The sequence below is a fragment of the Leptinotarsa decemlineata genome, unplaced genomic scaffold (genome assembly GCF_025532065.1).
Source record: "Leptinotarsa decemlineata unplaced genomic scaffold, Ldec_3_MD MMD2_tig00000026_RagTag_RagTag, whole genome shotgun sequence".
In the NCBI taxonomy this organism is placed as follows: domain Eukaryota; kingdom Metazoa; phylum Arthropoda; class Insecta; order Coleoptera; family Chrysomelidae; genus Leptinotarsa; species Leptinotarsa decemlineata.
The window spans coordinates 4,308,473-4,333,363 of record NW_027412539.1 but is presented as its reverse complement, the minus strand read 5'-3'; the positions used below and the strand labels follow the sequence as shown (position 1 = coordinate 4,333,363).

General features: G+C 33.5%; 1 protein-coding gene across 6 annotated transcripts in view; it reads right to left on the bottom strand.

Moving 5' to 3' along the window:
* The window catches only part of LOC111507980 (uncharacterized), a 243,898-nt gene that overhangs the window by 136,074 nt on the left and 82,933 nt on the right, over positions 1 to 24,891 (bottom strand). The gene's annotated exons all lie outside the window — the stretch shown is intronic.

Sequence of the window (24,891 nt, the reverse complement as noted above, 5' to 3'; positions counted from 1 at the left end):
GAACATCTACTTCGCTAAAATCCATAGTTCTTTTTCGTATTCTACATTTCATTACGTTCTGCATTATATTTAATTTTTTAAGTATATTTTATCGAATTTTGGTAACCACAAGATTTTAATTTATTTTATCTTAATTGTTACAATAAACTTGAAAGCGATAACATATTTGAATAGAGAATGAAGAGACTTTTCAAACGATATGTCATAAACTTGTACTTCCCATTTAAAAAATTGGGGGTTGTAACTGTCATTCGAAGGGGGTTGAAGGTAGGGGTGGCATTTTTACGTTTTAGAATGTCAAATTATAATTTACATTGGACGTGTTTCGAGATTTTTTTAAATATGTACAGTAACCGAAATAATGAATTTATTACATTTGGCTTTTACACACTGTATAGTGTTGATGAACGCAATGGTTTGCGAAATTTCTTTCCGGAGATTTCAGCTCAGAAGTGGTCGACCTACATTAATCCAGGACGAGGAGTTGAGAACTCTGGTGGAGATTGACCCATCGCAAACGGTGCGTGGGGAATGGGGAAGAACTGGGCGTCAGATCACATGTGGTTTTTGATTGTTCGAAACGTATTGGAAACATTGAAAGGCTTGAAATGTGGGCGCTCTACGACCTCAACGATCGATAGAAATTGTCACATTTCAGGATCTGTTCGTCTTTGCTTTTGTGCAACCGAAAAGATCATTTTTTGGATCGGATAACGATGAACCACCCAGTCTCCAAAGGCAAAAACCTGTCAAAAAAAGACCATGGTTACTGTATGGTAGTCAGCGGCTGTTGTGATTCTCTATAACTTTCAGCAACCGAGCCAAATCATCACAGCAAAGTCCTATTGTGAGGAAATTGACGAAATGTACCAAAAATTGCATCAGCAGCAGCCGGCACAGGTAAACAGAAGAGGTCCCATCCTGTTCCACATTAATATCTTTTCAAACACTTCGATAACTTCTTCACTGGCAGGCAAAAACGGCCTTCGTCGACTTCCATCGAATCCCGAGAACCCAATTTTTATGCTGACGAAATCAATAGACTTGTGTTACGTTGGCAAGAGTGCACTGATTTAAATGATGCTGATTTCGATTGAATTGCATATGTATTCACAGTCTGTGTCATATGTCTGCAGTGGACTCATCAAAATTGACAAAACTTTTGAAACAACCTAATATCATCGATTGTGATTCGAAGTATGTTGATAATACAACTGAAAAGCGATATAAAGAAAGGGTTTCAGATAACTCATATTCGGTGGATACTGATATACTTGCATTATTGAAAGAAAATGGGGATTTTCCTTAGATGGAGAGTAACTCTCCATCTATATTAGAATTGTTTATTCTTTGGCATGTCCTTATAATCCAAATCGGTCGGACTCAACGGAACACCATTTATGGGGACGTGGCGGGTTACTGTCGTCATTTTCACAATCGGCAAACACATGTTTGTTGATTAGACACGCAGACACGCGCTTATAATCTGTGACATTATTCAATATATGTTTACTATTATGGTGCATTCCATACCAAAACATTTCGTGTTTGTTTCATTACTATGTACATATTACAAGGATTTAAATAGGGTATGATTCACCTCAAATCAGTCTGTATTCCTGCTCACTACAGATGCCGAAAAAAATACTCCAAAACACCTTAACTCAGAAACACTCTCGTAAAAACTATTAACAATATACGTCTTTTGACGTTGCGTTTTCCTCGTGAGTTTGCCAATAATTGACTTCACTGTACGATTAAACTTAACCTTATTTCACTGCTACACTGACGATACAACCAAACACTTTAACTAAAACTTCAAACTAACATTCAAATATCTATCGCCTCATTAGATCACTTCGTACCGCACAGTCAACTAGACTTCTCGATTTGAGTGTGGGTAGCGTTTATATATGGTAATCGAAGTATCTAGAAACCGATAGGGAATTCGCTAGAAGTTTATCGAAGCGACGCGAAACCTGGAATAATCGCGAAGCGCGAGTAGAGTTGAGCGCAATCTTGGCAAAGTCACAATCGATTTACGATGACCAGAAGGAGTTATTTTATTCAGAGGATGATTTACAACAATACTATACTTGCGAGAATGTGTTTTAATATTCTTTACATCAGGGCTTCCAATTCTAGATTCAAAGTGTGAAGTCAGAAGCTCTTATCCTTCACTAAAGATAAGAGTCGTTGACTAAGGATAAGAGCCTCTGACTAAGTATAAGAGCCTCTGATTTCACACAGATTCATCTAAATCTTTTGAAATGTAGACATCATATAAATGATGATGGGCATATATATGCCGAAACCTATTTCCCTATTTCAGAAACTGAATTTGTGAAGATGACATTAGTTTTTCGACTTCAACAAAATATTACATTGTTACTGAATCTTTCAGATTCAAATCGGATTATATCTGAAAGAAACTTTCGTGCACCATCTAAACATCTTTGTGAAGAGTTTTCATCGATATTTTAATTCATTTTATCCCTTTCTTTGGAAGGTCCTTATGTATTAATGGAGAAATACAAGATCGAAAAGGTGTTTTCCACATCATTCACTATCTGACACCCAGCTTCTAAGTCATTTGTTAACTTATCAAGTTATCGTAGTACTATGGGCACTATCTTATATTTGGTGGCAACATCTAGGAGTAAGAAGTATGTTCAAGTTGTTATGAACATATAGTCTTCAAAAAAACTCAAATATTCGAACAGTAAAGAAGAATGATGTGAATAAAAACAGAAACTATTTCGGTATATTCCCTTCAGACATATAAACTAATCCAAACTATTACAATTCGAAGTGACATTTTGTTGACATTTTCACGAAATCATCTACTCACGAAGTGATATCACCGAATAAAGTGGATAAATGATGTGTGCAATCGTATAGTACTTAGGTCAGTTTCATTTCTGAAATATGTTGTTATAATGAGCCTTTAATATTTAGTTGCGAGGAACTGGATAAAACTTATACATATATAAACAATATATAATGTACTATAACTAAACTCTTTGCTGTCGAAGTGTAAAAACAAATTTAATAATTATTTCACTGATTCTCGATTATTTTTCATTTCTTTGCTAGTTTCGGATCTTAGAAAAAAAAATCTATCGATATTCACATTTTCTGATACATAAGTATCAGTGGCAAACTAAAGAAAGTTTTTTGGTTTTTCTAAATCATTATGAAGAGTTGTTTTTTTTTCATTTCAGTTGAAGTATTTTTCAATACATGAACGTAACAAAGAATATTTGAATTTTCTGATTGATTCGGCCTTTACTTGATGAAGATGCATAGTAGTTTCAAAACTCCACAAACTTTGTGGAGATCAAATAGTGAGGTGTAGTTTTTTGAAAAAAAGAGTAATTGAATATTTATGACTAAGATTCCTGACGTAAATGTCAGTAACACTGTTGATTAATCTAAACAAGAGAATCAAAATTTGGTATTTAGAAACACCGTGGTATAGCAGTGATAGTCATGAAAAAACTGAAATGTCATAATTGTTCATTGTGTCACTATAAATATCACACGTTGTAATCTGTAAACATTCCTTCATTCTACAGATATTACGTAATTTTGTCACAATTTAAAAACTCCTATCTAGTCGCCTTTTCTTATGCAACGTTCCAAGATAATTCCTCCACAAATATTCAATGTTCTGAATTGAGCAATGAAAAGATAAGTTGAGCTGGTGAATAAAGTGGCTAGAAATAATGGATGTTGATAAGAAATAATAGACTAATTTATGCTGGTATAAGAATACAACCGTCGAATCACCACGATTATACTGACTGAAAATGACTCGAGCAATTCGAATGCAAATGAAAATTATACAATCATTGAACTTCAATTGAAAACGTAATGAGCGGTTCACAGTTCAGATGGAACATATGACAGTCTTCAGAGCAATAGCCTCGGAATCTCTTATTTTATAGTAATATTTTTCTAATAATCATATTCAAAACTTCAGGAACGTTGATTATATTTTTTTTCTAGAACTCGGGAGAGTGTAATAGTGATTTTCGTATTGACATTTTTTTTCTGGAGTAATCAATGTCAATTCGTTAATTAACTAAAGTACATCTAATAAAATAATCGTGGGAATTTTTTTTCCATGGATTTTCGTTTATTCGAGTGTCTAGAAGGTATGTGAATTTTTTTCTTAATAATGATATTTAATGGGTTGAGATAATTTTTATTTCTCAAAGGTCTGTAGTCTGTACCCGCAGTGCGTGCGGGTAGCGCTATTTTCGCCTCTAAATTAACATTTTAAATATTGATTATAGAGTTCCGGAAGGTGGAACTTTTCATTAGGAAATTTCCTCCTCTTTTAGGAGCTTTTTTCAAATTTCGGATATCTTTGATATTTTCCGAGATATTTGCAAAAAACCAAACCCTCCATTTTTAGTAAATTGTGAATAACTTTTGCAATTTTTTCGAGCCCCTCTTGAAGTTTTTCAAAAAGTTGCTAGAAGTCATTTCAAATCGAATCAGCCCTGGATCATAATTTTCGGTATCCTTGGACAGAAGTTCCAAAAAAAGGATCTTGTGACCCAGACTATTTGGCCTTTATTACAATTGAACAGAGCCTAGGTTGATCTAGATTTATATCATTTATATTGTAGACTGATAATAAAAATAGAAATAGTAATTTTATATACTTTACTTCAATCAGGTACTAATGGTGATTCACTTACTTCATAGTTAGAATTATATAAATATCAGTTTGTAACTAATAATAACTATCTTTGATAAAAATTATTCAAATAAAATTAGATTAAGAGATATCAATTTCGATTTTGAAATATGTAAGCACCTATCTACCCGGAGACAACACAAAACCAAAATACGAACTAAACCTTCAAAATTATTCATTACGAGAATTAAAGCCAACGCAGTTGCACCCTTTTTCATCACTTCTTTGAAAGACGCTGACTGAATTGATTCTGTCGCGCGATATTTTTGATTCTGTGATAGCTTTCGAGATATAAATTTGTATTGAATAGTGTACAGAGTAGTTATGATGAACATAAAATATTCAAGGAAATTGACGTATTTATGTGATTACAATTAATATCGTATCCGTATAAATAGCTTTTTTAGTTAAATTATATATAACCCGAGATGTGACAATTATTTCAAATTTTAATGAATATTGTAGATCTATGGAAGAAAAACAAAATGTAGTTAATTGTTTTGTGATCCCCGCCTTCGCACGGATAGCATCACCGCTCAGACTTCTCACGGATTATACTACTGTCATATTGAAACCTTTGTCTTGATTTTTATGTTTTAGGATGTATACTGATGTTTTTTATTGTTATATATTCTCAATTTTGATATTCACCACCCATTGATCAATAAAAATAATTTCAGTTTTGAATTAATTTTTTTTCAAATCTCCAATCCTCAAACTTCGCGAAAAATACAAATATACTGAGAATAACCTGATATTTATTTTTACAATTAAAACATTGATAGTGAGATATATTGTTACATCTCATTCGAATCAAGGTCCAAATCGATATTTACTTGGACTTGGAAAGTTTTCATAGTGCCAAGATAAACTGTTTTTCGCTTTGTTTGTTGTTGATTCTATTTTCAACCCCCACAGTTTCTAGACAAGGCTCCCCAAAAAATCTTGAATGGAAAAGGAAGTAATATCTTGTTTTCAAAAGCGATGCAACTGTTTATGACCTTCAACATTTTATTTACAATTATGGTTTGAATGAATTACAGATCAATAATAGTAATTAGTTCAGTTTTTACACTCAGTTCTGAATAAATATTTCCTAATATATCAATTATATTCTGCTACTAATGGGTTTTTTATATTTGAATATCTGTATAGGTTAAAAGGGTCATAGCTCTGAGATGTCTGATTCAAGAAACATTAATCACTGTCCCATGTAAGATTTTATTGATTTCTTAACATTTTTATAAGTTGCTAGCTGGTACTAGTTTTAAAACCGTACCCGGTATATCAAGTTTGAAGCTCTGTGCAGTCACACAGGCGCGGATTTATATTGTAAAGAATGCCATATTTTATTTATTCTCTTTTACCTCGGTCACTCTGTTTGATAGACAAGACAAAACTACTCCAAGGAATTCAAGGAATAAATAACTGAACCCATTTTTTGCATGTTCTTAGGTAAAATGCAGTTTACACGTGTTGTTATTCTGTATGCACATATTTAAGTAATTCTCTGAAAATACAGAACAATGGCATTGTTTCAGAATGAACCATTACAATCTGCCCCAAAATGAAATTCCCAACTGGTCGATTGAATAGAGTAGGAAAAATGTTTCAAAGATGCCTAATAGTCTGGTCAACGAGGGTCTTTCGGTACGGTACTTTCGAAAATTTAATTTATTCATATAGATGATTAATTCATATCTGACCTTTTCGTGTAGATTCATTCATCAAAAAGTAGGAATATAACTAGGTAAAATATGTAAGAGTATAAAATAGTTGTAATTCATAAGCAACTTTTAGTTTACACTTGGGAAAGCTATTGTATAGCCAAACACATGTCGCGGTTTTTGTAAAATCCTTTATAGTGGAAATCATACAATAAACTATGATAATTAGATTTTTCATTATGCACAAAAATGTTACGGGTATATATAGATGACAAATTAAACTGCGACGCGCACATTGAGCATCTTGCAGAAAAACTTGCTAGCAAATTTCAAGCAAATAGAATTTCAAGTAGTGACTTGAATACAGCTGTACTCAGAACAGCATATTAAGGAACTATCTATCCTTTACTTGAATACAGAGTTATGTTCTGGGGTGGAAGTATAGTTCAAGTAAACGATTAGTCTAATCAACAAGTTCAAAAATATGAAAAATAGAGATAAAGGTCCTAAAAATATGAGCGATAGCTCATTCGATTCGGAATCACCTCTAGAAAAATGTTTTTGAAGGATTTTGGTGCAGGTAAAAAATTGCAATTGTTATTAACAAAATAAGATTTTAAAAAAATGGTATTTAGTTTTTCGTTAATAACTCAAAAAATATTAATATTTCAGCAATTTTGAAAAAAGCTCGTTAAAGAGGAGAAAATTTCCGATGAAAAAGTCCCGACTTCCGAAACTCTATCTCCATTATTTATAATTTTAATTTGACGTTGAAAATAGGATTCCGCGCCACTGTTACGGCATGCGCGCGCTGCCGCTAAAGAGAGTTTATGAAAAGAAATAATTTTTTTGTAACATAAAATATCATTTTGAAAATTTGAAAAACATCTAGTATCTTCTTAACACTTGAATGAATCGAGTCCTGTAGAAAAAAGTTTTATCACCATTTTTCAAAAAGTTATTCAATTGTTAACTAACAAATTTTTTCTCAATCTCCGTTGGCATAAATAATGGGATAAAAGGTATAAATAATTGGCCTATAAATTTTAAACTTCGTGGAGCCCTTTTGACATATATACTTCAAACGATCCTGCGATAATGCGATCCTGCGAAATGAAATATCTTAAAATTGTTGATAATTTTTTTCAATTGATATTTGGCTATGTCTGTTTACACATTAAACAATGGCAGTTTTTAATATAGGATATGAATTTTTACGTAATTTGTTTATTAAATTGTTTTAAACAAATAGAGAAATTCAATATTTTTGAAATTTTTTTTTGCTATTTTGTTGTCTAGAGATAATTATGATTTAAAAAAACATTTTTTTCTCAATTTTAATTTTTAATTGTTTGAAATCGATTTTTTTATATTTCGATTGTTTAAATAATTAGTTAAGAAATAATTTTGCTTTTAAAAATCATAATTTACACTTTGAATAGTTTGGCAAAAAAAATTATTTATTATTCAATTATTTATTAGCTTAACAATTTGTTATAAACAATTATTAACCAACGTTATATTTTTTTTTCTGAAGCAGAAAAAAATTATAAAAACGGCTATATATAAAAAAGTGCCATGATATTAGAACAATGCAACTGTTCTGCTCTACTACCTTCTTATCAAATTTTGGAAGATTATTTTTACGCGTGATGCTTCGTTTCAATTTTCCCCAAATCAACTCGATGGGACTGAAAACACAAGAATAGGGGAAAAGTCTCAGTATGGTGTATGTGTCCATACTTTTCAGCAATACTCTCGAGGGCATACACTTTTTGAAATGATTTTGTCTGTAAAACTTCAAGTAGTTGGTTTTTGGTATAGTAATCTTCAACATACAAATTGTTATCCATAAAAAAAACTGTGTATTCCATCTTTCTTCGAATGTTCATTCGGTACTTTGATGAACTGTCGCGAATGATAGGAAGTGTTGTCAAGAACTATTACAATGTTCGCATCCAAATTTGGGATCAATGTATTTTCATACCATGTTCTTATGATAGTCAACATTGCAGTACTCAAGTTTTTTCACATAATTTCAAATAATTTGGAACCCATCTTTTAGTTCCTCCGCAATGCACAAAATTAGTCGTGATCCTCTGTTTGCAGGCATGTTAGGCGTACACATTTTCGAAACATCAGTCCACCCTTTCGTAACTGTGTCGTGAGTATCATACCAAGTTTCGTCCAAATAGAAAATTTGCCGTTGTTCTTGTCTATACTAAGTATTTGTTACGCAATTCCACTATTCTTCTGCTTTCCATAACTGCTTGACGTTTGTTTATTATTTTAAATCTGAATTCTAGTTTCTTTATCCAATTCTGAAGAATTTTGTCACAGCCCTCACGTTATGGCCGGGAGTACACAATTTCTTCCTTATGATTTCAGTTGTAGGAATCTCATTGCTTTTGTAACAGTCGTATATTGTTTTTTTCAATGATTTTATTAGATAAACATCTAAAATCTAAAGGTTTTGGTAATTCTGTATCACATCGCGTCTTGAGTTCATAAGGTTTGTTTTTGACTATTTTACGTACAGTTGAGAAAAGGATTTCGGTTAAATCTGATGTTGCTTGTAATAGTTTGTTTCCCCTAAAATCAAATTTGAGATGTAGATTCTTATTTACATTGAAACATACTCTCTGCGAGTCTTAGTTCCTGGTATCTCTTTTTCGAATTGTTCACCATCGCTATTGGAATCACCACACTGGAAAAAGTCTACGTTGTATCACACTCGTTATTACTATTAGTACTTGTCCAGGGATTCCACATTTCAAATAGGTAACAAAAATTTTAAGTAATTATAACTGCACCAATATAGAATTTCAACACTTAAATCGCGATCAGTTCCTGAACTGAACATGACGGCGATAACCATTTCGGTATTCCCGATTACTATTCGTCACCGTATAATGACTTCAAATTTAATTTGATGACTCTTCAGCCAATCATAAAACTCGGTTAGTAAAAATTATCCAATACAAACCGCCAAGTTTACAGTCCACGTCGACTAATTCGATGCCGATTCATTTCTATGTATTTGTTTTTTTGGCCTTTGAGACTGCCGCCAACTTTGAGAGTGTGCACAATATCGTTTACTTCGACTATACTCACTTGGACTGCAATTTCATTTTGATAAAACGTATAATAAAGACAATGCTGAACCTGAACTTGTCGCAATATTCTCAAAAGTAATAAATTACCTACTATATACGGGATTTATATTTATGTTTGTGTTATTTTCGTGAATGACAATGAAGAAAAATGCATCATTCAAAAAACATTCATGAGTACTTTACTAGGCATAACTCGAACTTCATTCTTCCTTAACATGGACTAATGAAAGAGGTCCACGCTATATGACCATCTTTTACCACTGACAATCAGAAAAGATGGAGGACGGCATACTTTTACGAATTCAGTTTTCGATTTGTTGTGCATCATGGAATTATATATTTGATGCAAGAATTTTTAATGAAAATTTCATGACAATTTGAGGAAAAAGTAAAAGTATAAGTTAGCAGAATTTGCATAATCTTTACAACTACAGACATGATATATGCGATAGTATGTTTCTTTCTATTTTAATATTTATATCTCTTGGACAAATGAGCTTATTTGTGATGCACTATTTGGAACCTCAAACCGTTATTGTTAACACCTCGACACGTGTTTCAATCACCAAGTGAAGATTAAACTGTTCAATCTTTTTCTTGAATATGATCATTTGGTGATTGAAACACGTGTCGAGGTGTTGAAAATAACGGTTTGGAATTTCAGTAATATTCAAATGTGTTTATAGCTGTCTTAGACGTTTATTTTTTCACATGGTCAGTTATACAAACAAGTACTCATAAGAATTGATAAACCTGTGACGATACTCTTTTCGTTATATTTTAGATTTATATATTTATATCTTAGCGACTTGAGTTTTCATATGTTCAATTTGAAAACTTCAATATATATCTATCTATTTTTTTCACGCCAATGTGAAGAACACAAACTTTCCATCAATATAGACGCGTTTACATAATATTGACAATTCAATCATGTCTTGTAACACCCTTTCCGTTTATGGTGTGATGTCGTCATAAAAGTGAAAACTTACGGTCAGTGTGGAATTCCTCCATAGCTTAGCGAGCATATATTATTTGTTCTATTTGACACAAAGAAAGTTGCAGTAGTGCGTATACCATAAATAGCTAGAACAACGCTAGATCAAGTATTATGGAACTACCTAATAATAGCTACGATGCCGATTATAAATGTGAAATCACATTTTTATGTGGCGATAAATTGTTGATGAGAAATCTTGATTTATAGTTTAACTCCAATTCATTCCGTATGAATTATTCAGAATAATGCATTTCGGAAGGAGGAAGCAGTAATCGTACAAACGAGTTGAAAGTATTTCCTTTGGAATACTACGGAATGTGAAAATAAAATCGGAAACATTTTTTCGGTTTCAAAAGGTTGACTAGAAAAAATATTAGAAAAGTCGCGTCAAGGAATACGATTTTCATTTTTCAATTAAAACTAGAAAGCTTTTAAAGCGGCGACATAATTATTTATATTCAGTGTCACTATTTTTCGGGTTAGAAGGCCGTGGATTTTTGGAATTTCTTCCTGGCGTTTCTTTCATGCTCTTTTAGCCTTGTTCACATTGATCTTGTGGTGGTTCCCATGAAAACTCCCCCGTATCTTCCGTAATGATCGAGGTAGAATGATGAAACTCTCGGGACTGATGGAGATGTTCAAAATGCACATACCACCTACATCAGGTTGGCCAATGTGATATACACTGTCCGCCACTCGCGATGGAACAACCCAGAACATACTAGGGGGAATACAAATAAACTTTTCCCTGAAAAAATCGGGGGTGTTTCCATTTGTCTCATGGAAACACCCCCGTATCTTCCGTAATTATTGAAGTAATTTTTTTTTGGTTTTGACATCAAAACACGAACTCGTTCTAGAAAATCAGAATTTTAACATGAAAAATCAATTGTTTGAGAGAAACTTTTGTTTTCACATAAATAATTAATGTTTTATTTTGGTGCCAGTATTCCTTCTCGCAAAGTCAATAAGAGAGGAAATGTTAATTTTGTAAGTGGAATGGAAACACGATATCAGTGAGGTTTTAGGAGGGTTAATGTTAATTCAGATTCTCATCTTCCTATTACTTTTAAAAAACCAAGTGTTTCTTGTGGCGAAAAATTTCATGTAGTTCAAAACTCTTTCGAAGTATTGCCTTCAAAATCACGTTTTATTTTTTTGTCTGAAGCAAAAAAAAATATAAAAATAGCTATATATAAAAAAGTGCCATAATTTTTTTTTATTCATTATAATACTCAATAAAAAATTTTTTGTGGCACTTTTGAGTGTTATAATAAATATAAAAAAAATTATGGTACTTTTTTATATATAGCTGTTTTTATAATTTTTTTCTGCTTCAGAAAAAAAATAACGTTGATCAATATTTATTTATAACAAATTGTTAAAACATTGAACAATAAAATAATAAATAAATTTTTTTTGACAAACTATTTAAAAGTGTAAATTATGATTTTTAGAAGCAAAATTATTTCTTAACTGATTATTTACATAATAGAAATATAAAAAAAACAATTTCAAACAATTAAAAATTAAAATTAAGAACTTTTTTTCAATGTTCGAAAATATTGAATTTCTCTATGTGTTTAAAACAATTTAATAAACAAATTACATAAAAAATTCATATCCTATGTTAATAACTGACATTGTTTAATGTGAAAACAGACATAGCTAAATATCAATTGAAAAAAAAAATATCAACAATTTTTAGATATTTCATTTTGCAATAGTTATAAAAAATCATAATTACCAAATTAATAAATTTTTATGAACTTTTATCGCAGAATCGTATGAAGTATATATATATATCAAACGGGCTCCACGAAATTTAAAATTTATAGGCCAATTATTTATACCTTTTATCCCATTATTAATGCTAACGGAGATTGGGAAAAAATTTGTTAGTTAACAATTGAATAACTTTTTGAAAAATGGTGATTAAACTTTTTTTATAAGGGACTCGATTCATTCAAGTGTTGAGAAGATACCAGATTTTTTTCAAATTTTTAAAATGACATTTTATGTTATAAAAAAATTATTTCTTTTGATAAATTCCCTTTAGCGGCAGCGCGCGCGTGCCGTAACAGCCGCGCGCAACCCTATTTTCAACGTCAAATTGAAATTATAAATCATGGAGATAGAGTTTCGGGAGTCGGGACTTTTTTATCGGAAATTTTCTCCTCTTTGAAGAGCTTTTTTAAAAATTGCTTAAATATTTATTATTTTTTGAGTTATTAACGAAAAACTAAATACAATTTTTTTTAATCTCATTTTGTTAATAACAATTGCAATTTTTACCTGCACCAAAATCCTTCAAAAACATTTTTCTAGAGGTGTTTCCGAATCGAATGAGCAATCGCTCATATTTTTAGGACCTTTATCTCTATTTTTCATGTTTTGAACTTGTTGATTAGACTAACAGTAAATATCAATGAGCAACTGTTTTTCATGTAATCTCAGCGCACAGATTTTCAATTAGTGAAACTGATGTAATTCAATCCCTCCAAATGATCAAGTAGGTAAAATAATCTAAATTCTACCTGTTTACCGAATGCGATTTTTCCGGAAAACAGTTGTTTCGGTGTTGCAATGAGTATGAAGATTGATTTTGTTTCTGTTGGAAAAATATTTCCTCAATATTTTAAAAAAGGCTAGCCGTGAATTTTGCCGAAATTTCGAAATGTTGTAGTTCTTCATGTGCTGATTGGAAGTGTCCACAGCAAAAGCTCAAAAATGTACAGTTTTCGAGATGTGAACCTTTGAAAATAGATTTTTTCCATTTTTTGCAATATTTGCTCATCAATCGGAGAGCTCTCACTTCTGGTTGGATAGAATTTGGATATTCGGAACCCAGAATTAGTTTTACGAATGGTCTTCATCACTTATAATAGATGCCGCAATCGATAATTTTTCTTGCACTGCTCCACACTATCTCGATAATCTGAGAATGTGGTGATGTGCCTTTTTCCGCAGAAAGGCTCAAAATAGATGATGGCATCTCACAGACAAACGAATCAGGTATCTTTGATACCTGACAGTACTCTCCAGATAGAATGAAGGGTTCAGGTATTCGATGCGAACCATTTTGCACCCTAGTATGTTTTACCGTAAAAATGGGTTGTTCCATTGCGAGTGGCGGATAGCGTATATCACTTTGGCCAACCCCATTCAGGTGGTAGGTGCATTTTAAGTATTTTCATTAGTCCTGAGAGTTTCATCATTCTACATCGATTATTACGGAAGATACGGGGGTGTTTCTATGAAAAGTGAGACACACTGTATACCTCCCCACAAGCACACGGTATGTGATAACCCCTGCTGCTGACAGTGGGTCCCAAAAATACAAAAGGAGTCTACAATATGAACATTCGCTTCATATTTGGCCAGCAACGATTGAGTCTTCAGGAAAATTGAACGTTGTGTAATGTAAGTATTCATTTCCTGAAAACTGTTCATATCCTTCTCACAAATTCGTTTCAACTCAGATAACTTGAAAAGATAACTGAAATATATGTAAGAGTCTATATTTGGGTTGACTGTACAACACGGCACATCGAGTCTAGCTTCACATAAAATGATAGGTCGGGAATATTGGTAGGTCACATCCTAATTAACCTTTCGAAGTTATCCGTTGGGAAACGATGACGTGACCTATAGCAATATAGATCTTTACATCGGAATATTTTCCTTCGTTATGAAGAAATTAGTTTATTAATAAAGACAGGTGAGGTAAATGATGAAAACTGATTTGTTAGTTGATGTAATGAATTTTTGCAAATGTTCAGTTTGTTGTTGTTCTACCGAAAGTGTCGATTTTCAAACAATGTTGAATTCAAATATCTCATCAACCACACAATTACTATGAGGTGAACTTACACATATTTGGATATCAGACAAAAGTTATTTTCTTTGTTCTATATCCTTTCTCTAAACCTAAACCGGTCGTAACGAACAAAAAAACTTGGTAGAAATCAGACAAAAGTTATTTTCTTCATCCTAGTAAGTTTACTTTCAAACACATTTACTTGGGAATGGTTTAACAAACCGAAACTGGTCGAAACAAATAAAAAACTTAGTAGACATAAGACCAAAAGTTACTTTCTTTATTCTATATCCTTCCTCAAAATCGAAACCGGTCGTTACGAACAAAAAACTTGGTAGAAATCAGACAAAAGTTATTTTCTTCATCCTAGTAAGTTTACTTCCGAACACGTTTACTTGATAATGGTTTAACAAACCGAAACCGGTCGTAACAAATAAACAACTTAGTAGACATCAGACAAAAGTTATTTTCTTTATTCTATATCTTTTCTCCAAACCGAAACCGGTCGTAACGAACAAAAAACTTGGTAGAAATCAGACAAAAGTTATTTTCTTTATCCTAGTGAGCTTACTTACAAGCACTTTTACTTGAGAATGGTTTAACAAACCGAAACCGGTCGTATCAAATAAAAAACTTCGTAGACATCAGACAAAAGTTATTTTCTTTATTCTATATCTTTTCTCCAAACCGAAACCGGTCGTAACGAACAAAAAACTTGGTAGAAATCAGACAAAAGTTATTTTCTTCATCCTAGTAAGTTTACTTCCGAACACGTTTACTTGAGAATGGTTTAACAAACCGAAACCGGTCGTAACAAATAAAAAACTTAGTAGACATCAGACAAAAGTTATTTTCTTTATTCTATATCTTTTCTCCAAACCGAAACCGGTCGTAACGAACAAAAAACTTGGTAGAAATCAGACAAAAGTTATTTTCTTTATCCTAGTGAGTTTACTTACAAGCACTTTTACTTGAGAATTGTTTAACAAACCGAAACCGGTCGTATCAAATAAAAAACTTCGTAGACATCAGACAAAAGTGTTATTTTCTTTATTCTATATCCTTTCTCCAAACCTAAACCGGTCGTAACGAATAAAAAACTTGGTAGAAATCAGACAAAAGTTATTTTTTTTATCCTATATTCTCCATGATTACTGAAATCCAATAATAGTAAAGTTTGATCTTTAAATAATGGGATATAGTTAAAACATGTATAAATACAATTTCAAAGTCACCCGAGAAGTCAAATGATTGGTGGGTACGAATAGTTTTATGAGTTCTGAGAAGTTTTTTAAGGTTCCAATGGCTATCATCTGAAAAAGAGATTTAAACAAATTGTCCGAATTCAACATGCAACTGAATTATGATAAATAAAAAAAACGCACAAGTTTCTCATTCCAGGAGCACTCAGACCTCCATTCCGGCAATTCCAATCCAATAAGTGGGTATTGCGCTGGATTTGTCGATGAAATATTTCCCACCGAGGGTTTGGCCCCCTAATCCTCGTGCGCCGACGGCTTTTAGGGTGAATGCCGAATGTATTGGATTCCTGCGGGATTATTGAAGTGAATGACTCAAGTCCTAGCGTGTCTCACTCTACTGGAAGTTAAAATTATTAGTCTGACACATCACCGCTGTTGCATGCATGAAATCAAGAGGTGAGTAATGTTGATAAAAGTGAGCTCACCACGGTTTGGATCTTTTAAATCGAAAATTCTTTTGTGGAAGGTATAAAAAAAATCGATGAAGGAAATAGTAAACTTGCAGGTTGCTATTGCTTCTACTTGTATACGCTATCTGTTCAAAAAAGGTTAATTTTAATTTTTCTCAAAAAATATTAATTTATTCAACAATTACTATTTTGCCCCCCCTCAGATAAAATATACTTGTGGCAGCGTTTTTTCTATATATGCACTTTTTGGTATATCCTTGAGCTCTCTCAGCGAATCGATTTTTACCTCTTCAATCGTCGCAAAAAAACGTTCTTTCTTGGATTTGTTCAATCTTTGGAACAGAAAAAAGTCGCAGGGAGCAAATCTGGTGAATATGGTGGCTGAAGCATGATGACGGTGTTGTTTTTGGACTTGTTGTTCAGTGCTTGTTCTAGGAACAAGCACTGACGATTCGGCAGGTGCATTATCGTAATACAAAAGCCACGGTAATCGAAGAAAACAATGAGCAAAACCTTGCCATTTGATCGAACTTGGCGTGCTTTCTTTGCTATGTATCTCCTGGGCTCTTCCATTGGGACGATTGGACTTTGGTTTCAATGTCATGACTATATACCCATGATTCGTCACCAGTTATGACGCTTTTAAGCAAATCTGGATCACCGTCGAGGTCATTCAACAATTCCTGAGCGATGCTTATGTGACAGTTTTTTTTAGTTCTGTTACGCCAGCAAAATCGCATTTAGAAAATGCCAAAATTGGGTACTTTTTAGGTACCGAAGTCAAAAATTAGGTGCTCTGTAACTTACACCGCAACTCAATACTCAAAGTTGCGTTGCTATCATTATGTGATGCTAGCAACGCAATGAAAATAATAATAAAATAATGAATGTTAAGGGAACATTAGGTGCTAATTAAGTGCTAAAACGGTGAGGATCGTAAAATTTTCTAATTGATAAACAAAAGCTTCCAATTTCGCTGAACAACAGATCTAAGAATCAGGTCTCTCGAAAACGAGAACCAATGCTCTATCAGGTATAAACTAAGCGTGGTAATAAAGTGCTAATTAGGTGCTTGCAAGAAATTAAGATGAAAACGACCGCAAATAAGTGAAAAAAAATTCTAGATACCTGATTTGAGAAGAAAAAAAACAGTATGCAATAAAGTATTGAGATACCCGTAAACTATTACATACACAATCAAAATAAAGTGCTAATCAAGTGCTCACTAGATATTCATAGTAAAATTAGATTCCATAATTCATATGGGGCTTATGGACCGTCCGGCTACCGACCGATCGGTCGGTAGCCGGGCGGTTCGACGTGGATGCTTTGTTCACTCAGTCAATCGGCCGATGTGTGAGTCGATGGTTCAAGCCCCAGGTTGAACGCTCAATTTTCACTTGCTATCGTCCAACCCGTGTTAGGAATCACACGTTAAAAGGTAAGACCTCGTTAGTTCTTAGTTCGCACAAGTTTCGATTTCTGAGGTTTATCGTTCGTAGGGATGCGATAGCTGGTTAACGGAAAAAACATATTTTGAACACTTTTTGTGTAATGATGGCTTTCGGGTCCATGGTGGTTATCGGGTCCATAAGCTCCATATGAATTATGTCATTTAGATTCACTTTAAATATCTAATGAGCATCTAATTATCACTTTATTCTCATACCCTTACTTATCGAGGAACGTACTGTAAGAACTCAGTCCATCATTCATAGTGGTTTTCCATAATGCTCCATAGGCAGTATGGAATCTAGATTTACTATTATTTATCTAGTGAGCACCTAATTAGCACTTTAATTTCTTGCCCTTATTTATTAAATAACGTACTATAAAAACTCAGTACATCAGTCATGGTGGTTTTCAGGTCCATGAGCCATAGGCATTAAAGAATCTAGTTTTATTGTGAATATTTAGTGAGCACTTAATTAGCACTTTATTTTGATTGTCTATGTAATAGTTCACGGGTATCTGAAGACTTTATTGCATATTGTTAATTTTTTTTCTCAAATCAGGTACCTCGAATTTTTTTTTTTGGCTTATTCGCGGTCGTTTTCATCTTAATTTCTTGCAAGCACCTAATTAGCTTAGTTTATACCTGTTGTTTAGCGAAATTGGAAGCTTTTATTAATTAGAATATTTTACCATCCTCACCGTTTAGCACTTAATTAGCACCTAATAGTGTTTCCTTAAAATTTATTATTTCATTATTATTTTCATTGCGTTGCTAGCATCACATAATGCTAGCAACGCAACTTTGAGTATTGAGTTGCGGTGTAAGTTACAGAGCACCTAATTTTTGACTTCGGTACCTAAAAAGCACCTAAAAAGTACCTAATTGTGACATTTTCTAAATGCGATTTCCGTACTTTGCGTCGCTGGCGTAACAGAGATGTTTTTTTTTGGGCATAATTCAGCAATTTTGGAACTAATTTCACAATTTCGTTGCCACATGCTTCACGCCCAAAATTTACGAAATAATTGCATAGCATGAGTCATGCAATTCGACATATCAATGCTCTTCACTTTCTCAACATCTTTATCGATTGTTGATGTGCTAGAGCGTCCAGGATGAGAGTCGTCATTCACATCTTCTCGACTTTCTGTGAAGAGGTTGTACCACTTGTGAACATTTTCCTGGCACAGAGTACCATCACCGTATGCCGCTGTCAACATTTCAATTGTTTTTGAGCACTTACTTCTATTTTTTACACAAAATTTGATGCAAAATCTTTAATTCGATAACACAAAATCGCCGAACACGCAACCAACACCAACAACAAAATAAACATGCTAAACAGCTGAAACTGTGTTCGAGTCCAAATCGAGATTCATTTGAGAAAAACACAGAACCTCATTGCCTATCAGTCCACACGATAAGCTCCTCAGTCCATATAGGCTCGCTTGTCTCTCTCTAGAGAGTTGGATCTCTGAGCGGCCGTCGGGACCTAAAACCGTCGCAGTCGATTTATCACCGTTCGTAAAGAAAAATTTACTTTGTGGGTCTGTTGGAGTTGCACTTGGAGATCTTTTGTCGTTGCGGTAGGGTTTCTTCTCGAAAATAATTGTAAAAAACGGTCTTGCGCTGGTTAAGTTCCGCGATGTCTGTTGGTAACGTTTTCTGTTTCACGATACCGTGCCTTTAATCAGGATATCAATCACATTTTGGATGGTACCTAACTTGTTCGCCACATCCATCTGACGCATTCCTGCTTGAAGCATTCCCATAGCTCGTAACATTTCATCACGCGATAAATGATGTCTTTCTTCCATTATTTAAACACTATTGAATTGCATACGATTAATTTCGATCGAAAGTTAAAACGAAACTGAACATTATTACATGAGTTTACAACGCAGCATGGTTATTATTGTTTGTCAATAAATAAACAAACAAAAAAGATCATATGATTGCTTATCTTCTCTTACAGAGAAGGAACGCTTATGTTGTGTAGACACAATAACTTCTTCAACAGTGATTTGAATACTACAAGTTGCTTCTTATGTTAATATTTATATACCACAGGCAACTACAATTGGGAATTACCTAAACTTCTACAATTCTTACATACCTGAGGTACCTCTTCGATTATGATTACCTGAAGCATATCACCTAACTTCTACATCAATCATATTACTTCCTCGGTTTTTTTTAAAAACCAGTTCAATAATGGTGATCTGTTGAAATACAGTTGGTCATTCATTAGAATGTTTGCATTTTTAAGTTTATTAATTTCCTTTGCTTCCAAATGATTCAGTTTCAAACCTTCATTTTCTATGTTTTAAATTTCGAACTCTTCATTAAAGATATGATTTTCTTCTAAAATATGATTTGAATATGTTGAACTTGTTTTCTCATTAACATAGCTCATAAGATTATCCTGGATTCGATTTCAGTTTGACTTGGTCAGTCTGACCAATATATACCTTAGGACACGTTCCACACTTTAATTTATACAGGGTGTTCCTTAAACACATGCTAATATTTAAGGAGGTAATTCTTAGACCCATTTTAAGGAAAAAACGTCCTAGGGACGTATGTCCTAAACGCCTTAACTTTTGAGATACAGGGTGGCAAAGGATTCAAAAATAATCAGTTTTTCAATAATAACTGAGATAATTTTGTAGACATCTTTGGCGCTCCTGCTCATTTCAGTGTAATTGTCCGAAACCATTTAAATACAGTTTATCCTAATCGTTGGATAGGTCGCGGAGGACCTCAGCAATGGCCAGCAAGATCCCCGATCTCAACAGTTTAGATTTTTTTATGGGGTCACCTTAAAACTCTTGTGTATAAAACTCCCGTTAATACTTTAGAAGATTTAAAAGAGCGAATAGTTGCCTCGTGTGGAACTATACGAAATACGCCGGGAATATTTGAACGGGTGCGTAATTCCATGCGTAGAAGGGCGGAAGCATGCATACTAAGTGCAGGTGGCCACTTCCAACAATTTTTATAATCAGTTTTGGTATTATTACTAATTAACAAATTTGTGCTATTCGTTTAGACTTACTGTTACAAAATAAAATAAAACTCGTTTTTGTGAAAAAGTTATATTTTCGCAGATTATGTATCCAAATATTATTAGGGAATTGGCAATGCGTTATGAAGCAATTTTCAGATTCTCATTCATTTTAGAATTGATCTAGTTTCTCAATTTGCTTTCTGTCGATTTTTATTTTTTTGAGTGAAAATCAAGCGTCGGACAAAGAAATACCAAGAGATCAAATTTTCTCAAAAATAAACGAGGATTTCAAAAATGATTTTATTTTGAAAAGAAAGCATTGGCGTAGTACTTTTTCCCCAAAAATATTCAATGCGAAACCCGTAGGGATGCCACTGTTTGAAAAAATACAAATTTGCGCCTTGAGGCATGGAACATATGTACCAAATATGCCAAAGATGTCTACGAAATCATCTCAGTTATTATTAAAAAACTGATTATTTTTGAACACCCTGCATACTCCTGATTTCTCGAATTTGGACCAAAGTTCTTATTCATAGTTGAAGGGTTGAAATTGTTCCCTTAACAAACTTTCAAAATCCTTCCAAGACTTAATTCCATTCTGAACTGAACGATACCAAATGGCTGCGACACCCTGTAAAAGATCGCTAACACAAGTCAGAAGTTCGCCATATTGCTTGCTCGCCTTTTCTCTTCAACAATCTCCAAAAAAGCAGATACACTAAGACCTCCTTCGGTTCACTAGGTAGTTGCGAGAGTGCATTACCCCTGCTACGAGCCAAAAACTTCATCTGAAGTGCTTCTTGGAATTTATCGGCGTCCACCTCTATGGTTTCAAGTAGAGCCATTATGTTTGAAACAGCGCTACAAAGAACTCTATTCTCAGGCTTAACTTCTAATTTGAGTCGTTGAACTCTACCATACAAATGTTTTAGTTTCGTATCAACAAGGGCACTTGATAGTGTACCTGGTGTTCATATTTCTACATAGGATTTGAATTTTCAGATTCTTGATTCAACCACTTATCTTTCCGGATTATCTGTAAGTTAGGCCTTTTGAGAGGATCTCTAACCAAAAGCGTCTTCAGGATATTTGCACAGTCCGTGCTCACATAAGAAGGGATCAGACATTTGCCAAAAAGCACTTGCACCCCTATTTCTGGTAGTGTTGAACCATTAAAGGGTAAAGTACCTGTCACGAGAAAGTATAATATGATGCCTAATGACCAAACATCAACTTCAGGCCCATCATATTCTATATTCATAAACATCTCAGGGGCTGCAAAATGTAGGCTACCACAAAATGTATGTACTTTGATTCCCGGGGTGAATTCTTTTGCGAAACCAAAGTCGGCAATTTTTACGTTCATTTCGCTATCAAACAATATGTTGCCATCTTTCAAATCCCTGTGGATAATCTTCTTCTTGTGGCAGTACTCCACCGCAGAGACAATCTGTCTAAACTTCGCCCTGGCTTCCCTTTCATCCATCCTACCGTGGCGGACAATGTAATCAAACATATCACCCCCCGAAGCGTATTCCATAACAATGTGATAGGTTGTTTTCGTTTCGATGACTCGAAATAATTTCAATATGTTCGGGTGGTCTAACATTCTCATTGTTTTTGATTCTCTATATAATTTCCACATTGAATCAGGCTTAAGATGAGTCTTGTCCATGGTCTTGATCGCAACCTTCTTACCGGTGAGTTCGTCGATGGCCAGTTTGACTTGTGCAAAGGATCCTTCGCCAATGGTCTCGAGTAATTTGTATCTGCCAATTGTTGTCTCCTTCTTCTGCATAGAGTTTTCTCTTGTAGATGCTGAGTCTCTCTCAGTCGATTCGTCTGCAATGTCATTTCTGGGAAGTGGAGAAACGTTCCTAAATAGACTTCTAGTGCACTCCATTTCGCAATTCACTTTGTATTTTTGATGTTTTTTTTGTACAAGAATCTTCTCTTCACAACAGACCAGATATTACTTTGCCTATACACAACAATAATTTCATGCATACAACTCGTTGATCATATGGTATAGATAGGTATAATGATAGAATCACTACTGGTAAGTTCGTCAAAGCGATGTGTTATATACGACCAAGTACCAGCTTAGGTACCTGAAAGTAAGTAGGTAGTAGATAATTACCTGTTCAGGTACCTGAAATTTGGTGGTAGATTTTCAAGTATCTTAATTGAACTGGCTCAAATTGAATTATGTAAATTCTCTAATTGTTGGCTAGCCAAATTTACCAACGACATAGATGAGTTTCTAGATACCCGTCAATGAGTATAATAAAAAGTGCGAGTGTGAAGCTCAAAAATGTATCGTTGTCGAGCTACAGCAGCTCAAAGTTCCATGCGTAAAGCAGTACTTACATCAGTGACAATTCAGAAAGTGAAATGAGAACCATTTTCTGGAAAAAAATCATAAAATTTTATTTTTACATTATACCATTTCTGTCGCAATCTGTTCTTTTATGCATATTACTTGTACAAAATAATTCCGATGTTTGACATCTGCCAGGCGTCTCGTGACGTCTCACAATTTTTTTATAACAGAGTCAGTTTGACCAATATATACCTTACGACACGTTCCACACTTTAATTTATATACTCCTGATTTCTCGAAATTGGAAGTTTTTTCTTTATTATTTTTAAATAACTTTCCCAACGTATTACTTGTTCTATATGCAATTTTAATATCTCGTTTATTCAGAACTGAAGCCACTTTTTCCGGTGTTTGTCCACAATTCGTTAAAGCTCTAAAATTTTGATTTTGATAATCTAACTTATCAATAGGAAAAACGTTTCGAATCGCTTTTGCGTAGATTTTTTTGGAAAGTTTTTTGTTTATTAATTAATTTATGAATTACTGTAGATCTTCATCAAGTAACGGCAGAATCAATCAGAAAGTTTATTTCATTGTTGATTATATATACTTTTTTTCTAGCTATTTTCGAATATAGAAATGTTGCATTCAAAGTTGAATAATAATTCCATTTTCTATTAGCAATGGATCTCCAAATTGCGATTGCCGCTCCGAAGAGGAAGATTCAGTTCGTGATGGCCATCAATAATCACAGTCCGAAACATTAGCGGTTTGTTCATCAATCATGTACGAGAAATGAATGCTCACCAAAACAGTCTTTATTGTTTCATGAGGCCACAGATCCGCCTCGTCGAGTTTATCTCGATGTTTCCATAAAATATCACTTATCCAGATCGTTTATTCGTCGAATTGAATAATCCATCTTCCTTGAATTGTGAACCTGTCAACTGGAATTTCGCGCTAACCAACATACGAATGTGAGGAGAAAAGACACCACTGTGTGGGCAGACAGACACAAACACGGTGACTGTCACTTTTTTAATTCTTTTTGTTTATCACCTCATTCAACCGAACATAAAATACACGAATACGGGTACATGTCCAGACTCATCACTGTCAGAAATTCCAGTTGTTGCACAAAGGGAATTTTATGTTTTTTCTTATGACTCGATTAATGACACCATTCGATTTGAACAAGTCATAATAAAATGAACTCAGAAGTATGTTATAGGTTAATCTAATAATTGAAAACCAATTGAAAAACTTTTCAGACTTAACCTTTATTACACTTTAGCAGGTTATCGATTCAGCTTTTTTATTTTTGAGATTGCGGAAGGTTGAAAAATTACGAAATTTCCACCTAAAACATTTCATTGAGAAAACTGATGAAATATGATTTTTTCAAATGGAAACCATACACTATTTTATTATTTTGGATACTACGAAAAAAAAAATATATCAAATTCATGAAAAATGCACACAAATAGAAAACTACGAAATACACGTCAATTATATCGCATCAAATTTTGACATATTTGTTGTAACTTCATTTGTTTTCAAAGCTTTTTTGGTTTGGTATTGCTTCGAATGATTTACATTTCAAATATTTCCCAATATCGGATATATTTTGTATTTTAGGTATAGGACATTCTTCATGAATTTGATATCTTTTTTTTTCAAAGTATCCAAAAATAATAGAATAGTGTATGGTTTCCATTTGAAAAAAATCGTATTTCATCAGTTTTCTCGATGTTTTAGGTGGAAATTTCGACCACCCTGTAAGTTATTTTCGAAAATTCGATGGACCTGTTCATGACTTGATGATTAAGGTGTGATTCTGTGAAATTTCACATTCTCAACTGTTACTGGCAGAACATTTAGGAATGGAATCCAGGAAAACCATATGAGCTATCTAAATAAGAAAACAAGTTCAACATATTCAAATCAACTTTTAGAAGAAAATCATATCATCATGATGTAGAAGTGAGGTAATATGCTTCAAGTAATAATAATTGAAGAGGTACCTCAGGTATATAAGAATTGTAGAGGTTTAGGTAATTTGATAGAGGTAGTCCCAATTGTAGTTACCTGTGGTATATAAATATTAGAGTAA